We start from the raw sequence: 5034 nt of genomic DNA on the forward strand, positions 1-5034 counted from the left end.
AAATTGTAAATAAAATAAACACGTAACAATTCATTCTGTGCTATTTTTCAGTGTGAGTCAGTGAGTGACGGTGACTGGCTGCTGCAGCCAATGATGCGATTCACATATATATTTACCATAGACTGTATAGAATGGTATTTACGCAGCTAATCAACGTCAGGCGTCCTTATGTGCAGCTACCGTTGTTCTCATAGATATGAATGAGTAGATAGGACACGCCCCTTTGAGCTGAGTGCTACAGCGAGGCTAAGCTAGTGGGGACAAAGTTTCAGTGCATTCCGTTGATGTAGACGGCGTGAAAACAAAAACAAGTATGCCGGCTCACTGTGCTGCATACAATTGCACACTGTGTCGTACGATTGAGACAAGGAAACTTGGAATGACTTTTCATAGGTACGAATAGTTTTTGGCTCTTTTTTCATTATGAAATCTTGCTGAGAGCTTCCAGTCTATGAGAGCTAACTAGTTAGCCACTAGCAAAACACTAGGTGAGCTAGCAGCTTGACAACCAAATACCAGACGATTAATAGTAGCTGTAGTATAGTTGTACAAGCAGTAGTAGTAATACTAAAAGTACAAGCAGCAGTAGTAGTATAAAATAGCTGTTAGAGTCGCAGAAGTAGTATCAGCATTTGTAATAATATTACAATTTGTAGTAGCAGTGCCAGTATCAGCAGCAGTAGTTACTGTACCACTACTACTAGTAGTAGTCACATTGCTATTACTACCACCAATACTACCAATAGTAGTTATAAAGCCTAACTCATATATATATCCAGATTACCATCTATGTTCTTCCTCCAAACCCATTTTATGATTGGGATTACAGGCAGTTCTTTAGGACTGCTCTCAAATAATTGAAATGTTACTAAACAAGGTTATACTTATCAAATTAAATAGCTCTTGTCTCCAGTATATTGGCGAATTTGATTCTTTGTACTCAATTTATTAGCATGATTTCTTTTTAATATGTTGTGTACAGACTTAATTACTTCTCTGTCTACTTTTCTTACTCCATGTAGGTTTCCCAGAGACTATGGGTTGAGGAGGAATTGGAAGTTTGTCGGCTTAGACCTGGTGTCATTCCATCAGTGTTAAACTTCCCGGCTCATCTTGGAAGAGTACGTGCCAGAAAGACCACAACCAAGCAGCCTTGAGATCTTAGACAGCGTCTCCCTGAGGTGGGTGTCAACAGTGTTCACGGTCAGGTCTGTGGTAATCCTGTCAAAAAACAAAACAGAAAAAAATCTAGATTATAAATCAACATGTAACCAAAGCACTCTGTGTATAACGCCATAGTATTGGATGTAGTTCAGAAAATGTCAAAGTATAGTATGCTTTACTCAAGAATAACATAGTATGGCCTGTAGTTCATAGTACAGCATGTTGGCAAGAAAAAAAAACTAAACATAGATTATGTGGTTCAAAAAGGGCAAAATGATAGGATGTTGCCTAAAATTGTCATGTATGATATGTGGTTCAAAAAATGTCATAGTGCAGTATATTGTCAAAATAGTATGTAATTCAAGAAAACATCAGAGTATAATATGTCATCTAAAAAATGCCATAGAATAATAATTTCATTGCACAAGTAAAAGTATAGTAACTTTTAAAACTGTTCGAATTCTTATATGTTGCTAAAAAAACAAACAAAAAAAAGTCACAGTAATATGTCAATTAAAAAAGCCTATAGTATAGCGTGTTGCCCAACAAACATCATAGTATAGCATGTCGCTCTAAAAACGTCATAGTATAGCCTTTAGTCCACAGCTGTCAGTAGGTGAGGAGCAACACAAAAACAGTCCAAACGCTGGTTTCCAGAGGGTTAGACGAGTATTTATTTGAAAGAGGAAGTTTACAACAACACAGCATGTGAGGGGGTTAAAAACAAATGGGTGTTAGTAAAATAAAAATAAATAAACAGAACTAAAAGTGAACTTCATGTTGACATTGATGGGCATTCCAACCAGGAACAAAGTAAAAGATAATCAATGCGAAAAAAAAACTCTTCCTGTTCACCTCTTCAAGCCCAAAAACACACCGCAGTAGCACCCTAAACTAAAACTACCAATGGGTTCCCTGTTTTCCTTTCTGAACAATTCAAAGGTCCCTCTCTATCTCCCCACACATCCACCAGCCACTGGAACACATCTCCAAAGTTCTGCCGGGCCAGCTCAGCTTCCCCTCAGAAGAAGTTCCACCAGATGAAGGAGCCTTTTGAGGGCAGCTGGCATCGTGATTGGACTGTACTTTGGTCTGTTCCAATCCAGCTTCAGCTCCAGAGACGACAGGCGGGACGAGTCAATGGAGGCCTGGTGGACGAAGGCATGCAGCTGAGTACAATCCAGAAAACAACAGAGGAGGAGTGCAGTGGCCCAGGGCCACAACAAACAGAGTAGCATCGTATGTCTCTTAGAAAACATCATAGTATAGCCTTTGCTATGAAAAAACGCCAGATATTGTATATTGTACAAATAACAAGTCAAAGGAACGAGACATACATTGTAGAATTGTAGTGATTGTGGGCTGACTGATTTACTGATTATCAGTATTTTATTTTTTACTGAATTACAGTAATAAATACATTTAAAAATGGCGCTACTTTGGCTCTGAACCTTTATCTACCTGTGGTCGCTCTGTCTTCTGGAGTGATTTGATTGGTTATACGTCACGAATAAAACTCCTTTAACTTAACATCTGTAAACAAAACAATAACGTATCAACAAAGTTTACTGTTAAAGTTTGTGTTCTTGTAAGTTTAACTCCAAGATTTTAAATACTTTCATTTACTGCAAATGAATATCCAAATGAATATACTCCAAATGTCTCACTAATAATCATTATCAGCCTTAAAAGCCCACAAAACACCCCTCTATACTCGACCACACTTAGTACAGTCTGGTTCCCCCTTCTATCAATCTGCTTGGAATCTTCCACTTCCTGTTTGTCAAAGTGGACTTCTACCTGGACAGGTTTTGTTGGAGCTCATGCAACAAACATTTTGGGTAACTGCACTTTAATATGGCTGGATGACACTGAATTAGAGTCTGTTTTAATGAGACTGAGTTAAGATGTGTAGCTCTGTCATTAAATAGGAAATTATTTCTCAGAATTCACAGAGAAAAGTCTGAAATGTTTGCTAGGTTAGCGTCCCACATGTTCTTTGGCTCAGCTAAAGCTAACTCTCTCCAACTTCTGAATCTCTTGAGTTGCTTGTTGTTAAATTATCTTGCTATAGGTGCTGAAGCTCAGAAAGTCTGAGATGTTTGTTCAAAATAAGCTCATTCTCAAGTCTTATCTGAGCTGTCCTCTTTTGTTTGAACTTTCCCTAAACTTAGGAGTTAATGACAGAGCAGCACATCCAGAATCAGTCTCATTTATGTAGAGATTAAACTTCAGTGTCATTCATTGATGTTAAAGTGCAGTTTTTCAAATGTTTGTTGCACATGCTCCCGACCAAACCAGTTCAGGTGGAAGACGATGTGAAGAGAAAGCTCCAGAGGATGAATATCACACATTTACGTTGGAAATAAATGTCCTTTAATTAGACATTGTCATGCAAAAGTTGGATTTCCCATTAATGATGTTCAAATCTTTGTTGAGTGTTTTGTTGATGTTGGTTTGTAAATGTTTTCTGACACTCGGCACCAAAGATTAAAACCTTCTACGGCTCACAAGCTGCAACAATTCACACATTATCAACTATCTTTCTGACTAAACTAAGATAAAAAGTGAAAAAACTGCCTGATTCCTGCATCATGAATGTAAATCTTTTTGGTTTTTATGACCGTAAACTGAATATATTTGGGTTTGACATTTTATAAACCAAAACAAGAAATGAATTACTGGAGAAAACAATCAACAGATTAATGGTCAAAGAAAATGTGTTTTCCAACATATATGGCTGAATTACTCCAACATTACAAGATACATACAATTTTAATTCAATTTTATTTATATAACGCCAATTACAGGTCAAACTGTCTCAAGACTTTGTTTTTATATTTTTTTGTCATATTTAAAATATGACAAAGTAAGAAATTTAAACCTCTTGACTAATCCAATTTATTATTTAGTTTTTAAGAGACTAATTGACAATTAAAACTTTCTCCACTAAAACTAATAAACATGAGGTCAAATAGAAGGAACAGTTTTAAATACTGCAGTCCCACGATGACAAGAATAAAGTTTGTCAACAAAAACAAAATCTGCTGGTGGATTCCATTAAAATCCTAATAAATGAGAAAAAAGTGTGATACTAAAGGTTTGTGGTGCTAAAAATGTCAAAGTAAAGATATCAAGTTGAACATCTGGATGGAGGCTGATAAAAGTTGACCTCCCTTCATTTCTCTGGAGCCGACTCCATGGATTTTATGGATGCTGGTTAAAGACCTGCTCTTCTAGTGGTCTTCCTTCTAGTCCATCCTGGCCAACTTCAACACCTCTTCATGACAACTTGTTCTGCCTCCGACCTGGTGGAAACTCCAGAAACTCGGGAAAACCTGTCGAGACTCGAAGAACTCATCGAGACTCGAAGAACTCGTCGGGCGGGGGAAGGTGTGGTGGGCGGTGGAGGGAGGTGGGGGAGTAGAGGGGGGAGGCCGCCACCCACCTCCCCGCCTACTCTCCGCCCTGACTCCACCCAGACTCCGCCTTGGCTCCACCCATGTGGTCACTTCACGAACTACGATGTCAAAGGGACGACGAATTTATTTCTTTTCATCTGATCTGTAGCTCAGTGAGTTAAGGATTTGCCTATGGAGCTGCAGGTCGCTGGTTCAAGACCAGACCCTTCTTAAGTTTTCTCAAAATTCTGACAAAGACAAAGAAAGAAAAAGGCCGGTGGTGGGTCTCGAACCTGCGACCTTCCAGTTGGTAGTCTATCTTCTTATCCCCCTGAGCTATTCGCTCAGATACTAATTCTTCTTTTTTTTGCACATTTATCATCTATTTTTTGTTGTTTTCGAGGTTTTTTTTAACCCGAGTCTCGACTCGACCGTTTTTCTCAGGAGGTTGGACTTCAGCCTTTGTGCT

At 38.4% G+C, this 5034-nt stretch overlaps 1 long non-coding RNA gene across 1 annotated transcript; it reads left to right on the plus strand.

Annotated features, from left to right (window-relative positions):
• The first annotated feature begins 256 nt into the window (after window positions 1-256).
• LOC129349888 (uncharacterized) lies at window positions 257-4489 on the plus strand. Its single transcript, XR_008603070.1, has 3 exons — window positions 257-393; window positions 1023-1181; window positions 2107-4489. It is a non-coding gene; the product is annotated as an uncharacterized LOC129349888 (long non-coding RNA).
• The last annotated feature ends 545 nt before the right edge of the window (window positions 4490-5034 follow it).

This window comes from Amphiprion ocellaris, chromosome 10 (assembly GCF_022539595.1).
Source record: "Amphiprion ocellaris isolate individual 3 ecotype Okinawa chromosome 10, ASM2253959v1, whole genome shotgun sequence".
Taxonomy (NCBI): Eukaryota; Metazoa; Chordata; class Actinopteri; family Pomacentridae; genus Amphiprion; species Amphiprion ocellaris.